The 13,179-nt window shown below is 46.3% G+C and overlaps 1 protein-coding gene and 1 long non-coding RNA gene across 10 annotated transcripts in view; one reads left to right on the top strand and one right to left on the bottom strand.

Annotated features, from left to right (window-relative positions):
• The window catches only part of MAPK4 (mitogen-activated protein kinase 4), a 148,521-nt gene that overhangs the window by 15,392 nt on the left and 119,950 nt on the right, over nucleotides 1–13,179 (bottom strand). The gene's annotated exons all lie outside the window — the stretch shown is intronic.
• LOC116660684 overlaps nucleotides 1–13,179 on the top strand; it is a 39,399-nt gene that overhangs the window by 21,998 nt on the left and 4,222 nt on the right. For 5 of the 6 annotated variants that reach the window (XR_004316298.1, XR_004316299.1, XR_004316300.1 and 2 more), the window contains 2 exons: nucleotides 4,091–4,308; nucleotides 5,352–6,042. This is a non-coding gene — a long non-coding RNA (uncharacterized LOC116660684). The remainder of the gene's footprint in view (nucleotides 1–4,090; nucleotides 4,309–5,351; nucleotides 6,043–13,179) is intronic. The other variant, XR_004316296.1, reaches the window with a different exon arrangement.

Below are 13,179 nucleotides of genomic sequence, written 5' to 3'. Positions count from 1 at the left end.
GCCCAAGCCCATCTCTTAGGTCTGGGAGTTGGAAGGCTGGGGGAGAAGGCTTGGTCCCATAAACCTCCGACTTCACCCTTTAATGAGAATGTGCCTATTGGGCCCTTGCAGAGATAGGGCGGATTTAAATGAGGACAAGAGTCTCCAAGAATAAAAGCGGAGTCAGCTGTAGCTCTGTGCGTGCGGTGGGGGTGGGAGCGATGACAGGGCGGGAAGGGTTGTTCCTCGGCTCACACTGAATGGCTGTTTAGGGCCACCCCCGCTTCCAAGTCAGGACAGAGGGGGGCCGGGGGGCTCTGAAATGTCACCTTCCCAACCAGAAGTCTCTGACATGTGTCCTGGGAGGCCAGCATGTGTCATCCCTGCATGGCAGAAATGCAGATGATTAAGATCACCCCTGTCTTTAAAGAGTGTCATGTGGTTACAGAGGTGAAATGTTCAATATGAGAAGATGATCAGAAGGACCAGGAAATTATCTCAGCCAGCATTTGTGTAGGATGTGCTCTGTGTTGGGCACTGTTAGCATTTTACCGGAATTCATGCAGCAGTCCCTCCATCGGCCCCTCGATGCAGGCTCTCTGCAGAGCAGGGACACAAGTTGCCCAAGGTCACGTGACTGGGAGGTGGTCCAGGGTGTCTGGCTTCAGAGCCCACCCATACTCTAACCTGGGCACTGCCGGACCTCCACTACTCCGCAGACTAGAGTCAGTGGTAAGCCCCAAGGGAGAGGCATGCTCAGAGCACAGAGAGGGTGGTATTTGTCCTAAGGGCGGTCAGCACAGGTGTCATGGAGATGAGGTTCGAGTTGGTCATCATGGATGGGGACATCTTGGATAGTTGTGCTGGGGGACATTTGAGGTGGTGATGGAGACAGTGGGAGTAAAGGTTGAGACAGGGAGACCTAGAATGTGCTCAGAGGACAGACCATCTGGACATGTGGACAAACGGGATGTGGGGTGGGGGCACTGAGAATGACCTTTGTTCTGAAGGTCAGGGGTCCCCAAGGACCCCCCTGCAGGGGAAGTGATCATGAGATGTGTAGGTTGGCCAAAGCTACAGACCTGCAGTCCTCTGATCACCATCTTGGATGAGCCCCCCAAGGAACCCTCAGCCCCTCCCAGTTTGAGAACTGGCAGGAAGGACCAGGGAGCTGTGGAGGGTTGCAGAGTGGGGATGAGGGTCTGGTGGGTAGGACAGGCAGACCTGTGCCTGGAGTGGGGCCCCTGCGGATTCTGATTAGTGGGAGAGGTTGGTGGGGCCCTTGGAGCAACTGCAGTCTCTGCACTCCCGTCTCTGGATGCCTGGAAAGGCTTGTAAGCTGGGCTGGCAGCAAAGATGCTGCTCTCTGGGTAGCAGGGGGTTAACAGGCTCCGAAGGCCTGGGGAAGGTCCCCAGGCATCACACTTCCTTGGAAGCAGGTAGGAATGCACACATGTACTCCTTGTACTCCTGTCTGATCTGGAAGAAACTGGGTCAAGGGAAAAAGAAATCAGGCTATGGACAAGTAAAAAGTTTCCACGTTATGAGGTCAGCGGGGGCTGCTGCACGGATGCTGATTTTTGTGGAGGGTGCAGGTTTCCAGCGGATCTCCCAGGGGGTGTGCTGGGGAAATCAAAAGCACGTCACACGAGGAATGGGAAAGACTGGGCACTTTGGGCCTGGAGAGCATTGCGGGGACCACGAGAGCTGCCTTTGGACACGGGCAAGGCTGGCCTATGGACGAGGGGTTAAGCTTGTTCTCTGAGGCTCTGGGGACAGATGTAAGCCAAAGTGTGAGGCAGAAGTGCAGGCAATATGATAATAACAGCTCACATTTACCGAGATCCTCAAACTGCTCTAATGCTTCGTATGGATTAAGTCATTGCATCCTTGCAACAACCCCATCAGGTAGGGACTCTCATTACAGTCATTTGATGGGATGCATCTGAGGCACAGAGAGGGTAAGCAACCTATCTGTAGTCACACAGGCTTGGTCACACAGGTTGTAAGCAGCACAGCTGGGATTCAACCCCAGGTTGTGCGAATGTAGCACCTTTGATCTGAATATGCAGCTCTACTGCCTTTCACATTTAAGACAGCCCTCTAAAGCCACTGCGCTGTCCAAAGGGGCTGGGCTCCTAGACAGGCCGAGGCAGGCAAGCACAGAACGGACAAGCTCATGGGAAGATGTGCCAACACCACCCTCCAGAGCACAGCTCCACAGAATTTGGTGTGTGCTTGACTTCTTGGGGACCTGGGCTGAATACATGCAGATTCCATTTCATCAGGCAAACAAGGCGATGCCGATGCTGCAGGTCAGGGAACCGCCCTCGGACCAGCAAGGCCCTGGGTGATCGTTAACATCCTGTCCTGCCCGAGGGATTTATGACTTGCCTTGCTCACAGGCCAGACAGATTTCTCTAACTGAACAGCAGACTGACCTGTAATAGGGGTTAATTCTTTGTGTTACAGACACTCATCAAAAGATCATTTAGAAAAACACCACCCTCCCAGAGGCACAGTTTAAGCAGAAGTACAGGGCCTCCCTCTCCCTCGTCTCTTTCCTCTGGAGGTATAATTCTTATTTGTGCCAATATCCATGTCAGGCATGTTAGAAGGCTTTTGGAAAAGAAATAACACCACAGCAGAATAGCCTTTCTCATTGCTGACTTCAAACTCATTCTGTTAAACTCATTTCCATGAAAATATGCAGCAGGGAATCTCTCAGGCTGAGGGAAGGAACACAGTCTTAAAAGCCCAGTGTGCAACACAGGCGTTCGTGAGCTATCCTGGGCATTCTGTTTATGCAGCTAAAATACACATAGTGATGAAACAGTATGGTTACATCAGTGGCACTGAGTTTTCATTAATTTCTAAGATGTCTTAAATGCTGATCTGCTGCCCTCCTTTCTCAGGGCTGCCCCTTCCCCACTCCATGCTCTAGGGGGTGGGGAATGGGGGGGGATCCTGTCCAGTGAAATTCATCTCTTCCCTGGTTTCCATGGAAATCAACCAAAAGCTCAGTTAAGCTCCTCTAGGCCTACAGCTCCCATGTGGTCCATTCCCTTTATTTTTTTATTATGATAGAATTGCTTTTAAAAAAACTTATTTTTTAATTTACTTTTTTAATTGAAGTATATCTGATTTACAGTGTTGTGCTAGTTTCTGGTGTACAGCATAGTGACTCAGTGATACATATATATTCTTTTTCCATTACAGGTTATTACACAATACTGAATATAGCTCCCTGTGCTATACAGCAGGACCATGTTGTTTATCTTAAAAAATAACTTATTTTTAATTGCGGGAAAATGCACATAACATAAAACTTACCACCTTAATTGTTTTTAAGTACAGTTTGGTGGTGTTAAGTCCATTCACATTGTTGTGCAACCATCCCCACCGTTCGCAGAACTGAATCCGTACCCGTTAAAACAACAGCTCCTCATACTCCTTCCCCCAAAGCCCCTGCGACCACAGTTCTGCTTTCGGTCCCTCTGAATTGGACTCTTTGCGTAAGTGGAACAGGTAGTACTGTCCTTCTGTGACGGGCTTATTTCACTCAGCACCATGTTCTTCTTTTAAACAGCAGGAAATAGGGGGCAATGGAGTTGGGCTTCTTTCTAAAAAGCACTTCCTTCAAATGTGGCTATCCTCTAATTCAGCGAGAGCTCACCACCACAGATGAAAGCTTTGGACATTATCCTCCTGGGGTTCAAATCATCAACTCTGAATTCTACTACAGTTCAAAGACATGACAAAATGTTTAGTTTGTTCGGAGATGTGCCAGGATCATTGGCTCCACTGCCATCCATCATCCTCACCAGGGCTGGGCTGGTTAGATAGCTGGGTGGGGGGAAGGCTTGGCTCAGCTGCCTTGGCCCCTCCGTTTTCCAGTCGGCTTATGCTGCTGGTCTGGAAGCTTCCCTCTGTGGGGCACTAGCGTCCTGGGATTCTGCATCACAGCCGCTAGCACTCTCTCTAAGTGAGGGGCCCTGCTGGGCCAAGGCGATTAATTTTTAATCGGCCGGTCTGTGAGCAAATGACTCCTTTTAGGAAGATGCATTAACCGCCAGGCCATAATTAGAGATCTGTCTCGCTGATTTTCAAGGGGAAATCTGGCAGCACCCTGGAACAGCAGCTCTCAAACCTGACACATGTTAGAGGCACCTGGGGAACTTAAAATCCCAAGGCTCAGGCCACCCACCAAGCAGATTGCATCAGATTCTTCTCCAGGGGACGACCCAGGCAGGCATCAGTCATTTGAAAACTCCCCAGGTGACCCCAGTGCGGCGTCCTAGGGATGCTCGGCTCATCGCCTTCGGAAAGGTAAGCAGTATTTTCACAGTCCCCCAGTTAGTGCAGGCTTCTATTTCTGGCTCTGCTCAAATGAGAGGAATCCTTGAGTAGCCACAGCGGTCTTCTCCAGACGGCTGACCCACGGGAGGTAAACATTTACTGGACAATAACCAATAATCACAACAGCTGCCATTTATAGAGAACTTAGGATACGCTCGGCACTGGACCAGGTGCTGCCGTATTATCAGTGCATTTAATTATCAAAATGACTCTATGAAAAAAGTATAGAGAGGTGGGTCACCAACCAAGGCCCAGCTGGCAGTGCCGAGATTCCATCCCTGCAGGGAACAAAACCAAGACCCTGTAATCACGGAGCGTACATTTTTGGTAGGAAAAACAGCTGAACAAACAGATGTATAAGATGTCTGGTGGAGAGAGTGCTAGGAATAAAAAATAAAGCAAGATAAGGAGATAGAGTGATGGGCTGCGTGGGTGGTCCAGGCCTTTCCGACAAGGGGACATGCAGGCAGAGATCCGACTGAATCACAGGACTGGCCTTGTGGGGGAAAACGATCAGAGAACCTGATCTCTGAGTTGCAAGGCTTCCCTTTCTGTCCCCTACTCCTGTCCCCAAATCAGGGCACCTCTCTCATCTTCCCCTTCCAGCAAACCCTCCTCTCATTAACTCCCAGGTGTAAATAACTGAGATCCAGTTAGAAGGGGAGGAACTAACATTCGTTAAGCATCCATTATGTGTAAAGGATTTTGCCAGCTTTTGCTCAGCTGACCTCCTGACAATCCTGTAAGATAGGTATTCATTTTATCATTTTATATCTGGGGAAATTCTTGTAGGCCCCTTCTCTCTGTCTGGCTTAGCTGGTAAGCCTTTGTGTTCCTGGACCCCTTCATCTCCAGATTCACAATTCCATAGGAGGGGGTGCCCTGAAGGCAGGGACCAGCTGTTTTATTTCTATCCTGCCATGCAGGGTAGGTACCCGCTTTAAATGCGGTAAATGAACTGGATAAAAATTTAAGCCAAAGGAATGACTGGTACGCCTGTGGTGGAATTTCAGACACTGACTACCCGTCAAGAGGAGACTGAAGTTTGCTGGCCCTGTTTGAATCGCAAAACAAAGGTAGCCGCCACGGTCAAGTCCAGCCTTCTGAAACCTGGGGGGTCCATCAGGTGTCGGGCGTGGCTGCAGATTTCTGTTTGACACCACCTTGATGCTGCGTGTGGTAGCCGGGCCCTTGGGGCTGCTCATTTTGCCCAGGGCCAACCTAGAGGTCAGACTTAGGGCTTCAGTGCATTCCTTCTAATTCAGTTTCACAAAGAGAATATTCATCCCCAAGCACCACCAAGTAATGTGTATAATATTTTCCAGGTGCTGACCATGTGCTAGGTGCCACCTGAGCTCTCTCTGAGTTCTTTCAATTATCAGTCTCACAAGGTGGACCCTGTTACTGCCCCTGCCGGGAGTGACTGGGGAAGCTGAAGCAGGCCAATGACAGTACCAAGGTCACCAAGTCCCTCAGCAGACAGTTCAGCCCCAAAGTTTCCCTCCTGCTGCCAGCCACCCCATTTCTGCTCACACACCATCCCCTCACCAGAGGATTAAATTTCTCTCCTGTCCGGCTTGCAGAGAGCCTGCCTAGGAAGAATAAAAGGCACTTCGTTGGGCTATTCACTTCTCGGAAGGGACTGAGGTATAAACCGCCACCTTTATTGAAGATAACTAAGATGGAATCCACAGACTAAGAAAAGTAAGAGACCCTTCATTGTCTTGCTTGTTTCCATCCAGGATCAGGTGGAACTTGGAAGGACAGATTTTAGAGCCCTCAGGTGGCTTCATTACACAAATGGCTGTGGGAGGGGACTGGCATTGGGCTGGAGAAAGCTTACCGAGAGGTGTCAGAGTCCCTCTCTCACAGGGTCCCAAGAAGGGCAGGAGTCTAGGAAAGGAGGCAGTGGTCATTCAGGGCTCTGGATGCAGGAAGGCCCCTGACCAGGGTGCAGCCTCTATGTAGGAAGGAAGTAGCTGCAGGCAGAACTTGGCAGAAGGAGCCTGAAAAGCCCTGATGATGCTGAATTTGACTACCTGCCTGTCCTGGTGAAAGGCTTACCCACAGTCACTGCTTTTAGTTAAGGCGGTGTTTCCTGAAACAGTCCCACATCCCAGAGATGCTAATGGAGAGGTGAGGTGTGTGGACAAACACCCCTGGGACAGGTTGGTAGCAACCAACAGGTTTATTTACAGAGTCTCAGGGATTAAGGATGTAGCACCTGCCACATCTCTTTGTCCACATAACCATTTTTTTTTCGAGGTGCATCTTGGGGACCAATCTTGCTCAGGATACGCTCTGGGAAATGCTAGGTAAAGTCCTTGTTAACACATTTACCTGGGAGAGGAAACATACTAACCTGTTTGCCCATTGTCTTTTTTAATTTTTAAAATTTTTATTGAAGTATTGTTGATTTACAACGTTGTGTTAGTTTCTGGTGTACAGCACAGTGATTCAGTTATAAATATATATATATATATTCTAATTCTTTTTCATTATAGGTTATTACAGGAAATTGAATATAGTTCCCTGTGCTATGCAGTAGGACCTTGTTGTTTATCTATTTTATATATAGTAGTTTGTTATCTGCTAATCCCAAACTCCCAATTTATCCCTCCCCTACCCATTCCCCCTTTGGTAACCATAAGTTTGTTTTCTATGTCTGTCAGTCTGTTTCTGTTTTGTAAACAAGTTCATTTTTGTCATTTTTTTTAGATACCACATATAAGTGATATCATATGGTATTTGTCTTTCTCTGTCTGACTTACTTCACTTAGTATAATAATCTCTCATTTCATCCATGTTCCCGCACATGGTATAATTTCATTCTTTTTTATGGCTGAGTAGTATTCCATTGTGTGTGTGTGTGTGTGTGTGTGTGTGTGTGTGTGTGTGTGTATACACATATATACACACACACCACATCTTCTTTATCCAGTCATCTGTCATTGGACATTTAAGTTGCTTCCATGTCTGGTCTATTGTATATAGTGCTGCTATGAACATTGGGGTGCATGTATCTTTTCAAATTAGAGTTCCCTCTGGATATATGCCCAGGAGTGGGATTGCTGGATCATATGGTAAGTATTTTTAGTTTTTTAAGGAATCTCCATACTGTTTTCCATAGTAGCTGCACCAAACTACATTCTCACCCATAGTGTAAGAGGGTTCCCTTTTCTCCACAGCCTCTCCAGCATTTATTGTTTGTGGACTTTTGAATGATGGCCATTCTGACTGGTGTGAGGTGAAACCTCATTGTAGTTTTGATTTGCATTTCTCTGATAATTAGCGATATTGAGCATTTTTTCATGTGCCTATTGGCGATTTGTATGTCTTCATTGGAGAATTGCTTGTTTAGGTCTTCTGCCTATTTTTGGATTGGGTTTTTTGTTGTTGTTGTTGTTATTAGGTTGTACGAGCTGTTTGCATATTCTGGAAATCAAGCGCTTGTCAGTTGCATCATTTGCAAATATTTTTTCCCATTCTGTAGGTTGTCTTTTTGTTTTGCTTATAGTTTCCTTTGCTATGCAAAAGCTTATAAGTTTAATGAGGTCCCATTTGTTTATTTGCTTTTATTTCTATTGCCCGGGTAGACTGCCCTAGATGAACATTGCTAAGATTTATGTCAGAGAATGTTTTGCCTATGTTTTCTTCTAGGAGGTTTATAGTGTCTTTTTTGTCTCATGTTTAAATCTTTAAGCCATTTTGAGTTTATTTTTTGCGTATGGTATAAGGGAGTGTTCTAACTTCATTGATTTACAAGCAGCTTTCCCAGCACCACTTGTCCAGCATTTATCGTCTGTGACTTTTGAATGATGGCCATTCTGACCAGTGTGAGGTGATTCCTCGCTGTAGTTTGGTCCATTGTCCTCTATTCCATCAGCAAAGATTGCTGTCATTATGGCTCCTGCTGAAATGCACTCTGGGTGCATGGAAACTCACTCTGCCTCCCCCACTAGTCTCTGGGCCTCTGAGGACAGGGGCCATTGGATTTGCTGTGCCTTCTGGGGTCTGCAGGCAGAAGAGGCTGAAGGCAGGGTGACTGCACATTACAAAAGCCATGTGGGGACTGCAGGCTGCTGGGTGAGTAGCACTGAGGCCACTGCTCCCTAGGGCACGGAAGAAGCACAGGCTGCGTGGATGGAGAGGAGGGCGGCAAACCAGCCCATCTCCGACGTTGCTTCTGTCTGGGTCGGAGCCCAGGCTCAGTAGCCCTGCCCACCCTGACCTCGAGAAGGGCCTTCTCTCCTTGGTGACCAGGTAGCCACCCTGGATCACATCATCAACCAGAACTCATATCCTCTCTTTGCAGAAACATGTCTCTTCCTAGAAAAACTGCAGGTCCCTGGCGTGTCCCACTTTTGAAGTGCCCCACTGTTGAGAGGCTGCTGGGGTCACCTGCTCCAGAGAACGCTGGTCCCATTTCAGACAGATATTTTGACAGGCATTTATGAAGTGTTTCTGGTGGGCCTGGCCCCATGTGTGGCATTCTGAGTCAGGGGACTGTCCTCAGGGAGCTTACAACCCAATTCTGGGCAGTGAGTGTGCTGGTTTTACTGCAAAGATAATCATTAAACCAGCACCAAGTCAACACTGGGCGAGTGAGGGAAGATGGGGCAGTCACCATGTGGAGGCTGAAGCAGAAAGGGGGCCTGAGAGAATCCAGGCTGGGGAGGGGGGTGTTCCTTAAAAATAGGAAATTATGAGCATAAAATTAGTTATGAAAATAAGTATTTTTGAATCAGAAAATGGCAGCACATTAAAAATTATAAAAAGCTGGCAAATGCCACAAACATGACAATACTCATAAAAATAACATTTTTACTAATTAGCTGCTTGGCAAACTGTGGGTAGCCAACACGTGAAGGGACTGCATAATCTCTGATCATCTCTTCTCTGACAATCTTGTAATATAATTTTTTGCAGACAGAATTTAAAGCTGATTCAGTCTTTGAAAGACACTGGAAAAGATAACTCAGTCTTTCCTCTGATACAGTTGCTCCTTTCGTATGGCTGATATTTTCAAAGTTTCTTTCACCTTCTAAATGAGTTATCACTAATGTCATAAAATTTCAGGATTATTGTCAGGTTGGGGAAAAACCTTATTAGGTATTCCTCTGTATATGAGCTCTAAGATTTGGGGGAATTTCCAGTTTTCTTAAGTGGTGACTAAATTTCCATGCTTTGAAATGATGAGATTCATCAACTGTCCATGATGTCTTAGCTGTCACATTCCATGAGTCACAGGGTCGGCCCTGCTACTTGTCATAACACCGTGAGTTGACCTGGTGGGCACAGAGGGATTCCTGAAAGATATTCCTACACCAAGATGCTGGCACTGACTTAACTCTATATGGACGTAACTGCAAACTGTATCAACATATCCCACTAAATGCATTCCCTAGCCCAACCTACCCTTGATCAGAGTCTCTGAACGCCCGGTCACACCAGCACCACCAAGCACAAGGGGAAATGCAGTGGAGGGCAAGTCAGAATGCAAATAGACCACTTCCTGACAAATTGCTGCCAAAACATCTTTCTTTGCAAATATTATAAAACTACGTGACCATGCCGGACCATGTTGTTAGGGTCCCTCTCAGGGCCTTGAGGGGGGGGGTTTGTGCAAGTGAAAAACCCTGAGTTGAGTCATGAGCTTCACGGTAAATGTGATACCCACCAGGAGTAAAACAGCCCAAAGAAGGGGTCAGTGGCCAAGGAAGACAGAAAGATTTGGGAGAATTTCCAAGATTTTCAAGATAGGAAAGCAGGTACACATTCTAGGAACCCTCCTTGGAGTAAACCATGGCAGGGCCCGTCTTCTCATCGGCTGAGGCAAACTGTCTAGAGAGCTGGTCACCTGGTGTGTTTGTGAAGAGGCCTGAGGAGGAATTTGCATAAGGAATGATTACTGAAAGTTGAAGGCTGTCTCCTTTCCTCCTCATACAAACAAGCTGGTATGATTTTTACCCACCAGAAAAGGTCTGTCTGATTTTTGGCCATCTAAAAAGTTCTCCTCGCCACCTCACTCCCTTGAATTGCTTTACTAAGGGGCCAGACCCCTTGGTTTCACTTTTAGAGGAACAACTAGAAAAGCAAATTCCTTGCTTCCTCCGAGCGAATATGCAGGGATTATATTCTCAACTCTCAGGAATGCATTGGAAAGACTTTGGAGCACTAAGGGAGGTAGGAGAACGCAAGAGCCCTGGGCGCTTAGAAGGCGGTGGGGGTCTGTGGAGGGAAAGGGCCCAGGAGGTGGGAGTGGGCACCAAAGAAAAAGTCTGCCTTCTTCATAGTTTTCCACTGCCCCACTCAGTGGGTCCTGCCCGCCCTTGGCAGATGGTTCTGCAGAAGAGTGGTGATCTTTGTTTCACTGTTTATGACAAAGCATTGCCGGTGATTTGGTTTTCAAAACTATAATAGACACAACAGTTGATGTGTGAACCTGTAGTTTATTCATTTTCATAGCTGTATAGTATTCCAGTGTCTTCAGAGAGAGAGAATTTGTGAAGAGGTACTAGGTATTCTTTTGTTAGGTTTGCTTCTAGCTATCTGCTACATAAATAAAGAATTTGGCTGGTCTTTAGTCCCAGTTCCTGGCAGGGAGCCTCTAGACCCTCTGGAATTTCCTAAGTGATAGGAGTGTCTTTGTGACTCATGGTGGACCCCTGGACAGTTGCAGGATGGGTCTGGCCCAAAAGACCATATAATTAGAGGACTAGGGGGTTGGAGATTCATTTCATTCAGGTGGTCAATGATTTAATCAATCATGCCTCAGCAGTGAAACTGCAATAAACATTCTGGACACTGGTTGAGTGATACACAGTAATCTGCTGAGAGGGTGAGCAAGAATTTGTCACATTCAGGACCCTCCTAGACCGTGCCCTATGGGTCTCTTCTTTTGACTGTTGTGATTTGTATCCTTTATAATAACACTGTCATCTTAAGTAAAGGGCTTTCCTGAGTTCTGTGAGTCTTTCAAGTGAGGAGGTATACGAGCCCCCAGATTTGTAGCCTGAGCACTCCTAAATTTGTAGTGCATGACTGAAGTGAGGGCAGCCCTACGGGGGGACTGCCCTTAACCTGTGAAGTTTGTCCTAACTCTGGGTAAGAACCGAATTACTAGGTTACCAAGTATTCTTTGATTGCTATTATAAGTGGTACATTATTTAAAATTATGTTTTCTGCTTTCAGCCAGTGGACAGAGATGAAGTTGATTTTTGTATACTGATCTTATATTCAGCAATACTACTAAGGTCTTTTTATTAAATCTATTAATTTGCCTGTAGATTGAGGTTTTATTTAGACAACCAGATCATCTGTGAATAATAACAATTTTGCCTTATTTTGCTTGGCAAGGACTAGTGCAATGATGAACAGAAGTGGCAACCTTAGCATGTTCTTAAAAAAAAAAAGCTTTTACCATTTCATTATTAAGTATAACATTGTTGAAGATTTCTGGTTGAAACCATTTTTTAGATGAAAGAAATTCTTTTATTCCTAGTTAGTATGAGTTTTTATCCTTCACAGATACTGTACTTTTCTGGAATATTTTCCCACCTTTATTCAGATGATCATGTGGCCTTTTTCCCCTCCTTTTGTTTCTCGTTAAGTCAACATAATAAATTTTCTAATGTCAAACCAACTTTACAATCCTAGGATGAATTCAATTTGGACACGATATTTTTTTTTATATATTGGGGAATTTGGTTTGTTCTGAGTTTTTGTAACTATGTTCGTAAGTGAAAGGGCTCTGTCATTTTCCTTCCCATATCACACTTGTCTGGTTTTGGTAGCAAGGTTATAATGCAGGGGAGCATTTCCTCTTTTTCTATTCTCTATGAGAATTTGATAAAAATCAGTTATTTGTTATTTAAAAGCTTGGTTGAACTTGTCTGTAAAACTCTAGGGCTTGAGGTTTTCTTTGTGAGAAGATTTTTTATTGGTTTTTTTGTTTATTGTTGTTATTGGGGGAGAGGGAATTAGGTTTATTTACTTTTTTTTTAATGCAGGTACCTGGGATTGAACCCAGGACCTCATGCATGCTAAGGAGGCAGTCTATCAATTGAGCTATACCCTCCCCTGTGGGATTTTAAACTACTGATTCAGTTTCTTTAATGGTTACTGCGTTATTGAGCTGTTCTTTCCACTTCTTTTCTGAATGCTGGGACAGGGCAATGAACAAAGCAGATAAACTGCAACCTGTACTGTCCACATGCTACTCTTGTAGGGCAGGTGTTTTTATTCCTATTTTGCAGATGAGTAAAGTAAGGCTTAGAAAATAATGCCGTGACCCAGCCAGTTAAGTGCTGAAGCTGTGAATGAGCCGGCTCTTGTTTTGAACAGCTGTGCTATGCTCCCCATCAGCAATTCTCACACTGAATCACCTGGAGGCCTTGTTAAACTCAGATCCTTGGGCTCCACCCCCAGAGAGTTTCCGACTCGGAGCCTGGAGCGGGGCCAGAGAACGTTCATGGCTAAAAAGTTCCCAGGTGATGCTGACGCTGCTGGTCTGGGGACCCCCACTTTGAGAACCGCTGCTCTGTACGCAGGACCAAGACTCAGAGTTCCTCGCTGCTGCTTTCACACCCCGCTCCCTCCCCTCCTCACCACGTCTCTCCTCTGAGTGTGCACAGGGGGCCCCACACCGGGCCGACTCCCTGCGTGTTGCCGGGACCTCACCCCACCGCTGCCAGCCAGTCACCATCTGTGTCTAAGTGTGTAATTACCCCTAATTAAACACGTTCTCACTTACACTCCACGTAAACAAGTTACGCTGGGAAAAGGGGCTGTTCCTGCACCTGACTTCTCAGGCTGTGTCACGGGCAGCACGCAGCTCAC

This window comes from Camelus ferus, chromosome 30 (assembly GCF_009834535.1).
Source record: "Camelus ferus isolate YT-003-E chromosome 30, BCGSAC_Cfer_1.0, whole genome shotgun sequence".
Classification (NCBI taxonomy): domain Eukaryota; kingdom Metazoa; phylum Chordata; class Mammalia; order Artiodactyla; family Camelidae; genus Camelus; species Camelus ferus.
The sequence above is the reverse complement of the archived record's forward strand: the minus strand, read 5'-3'. Positions and strand labels throughout refer to the sequence as shown.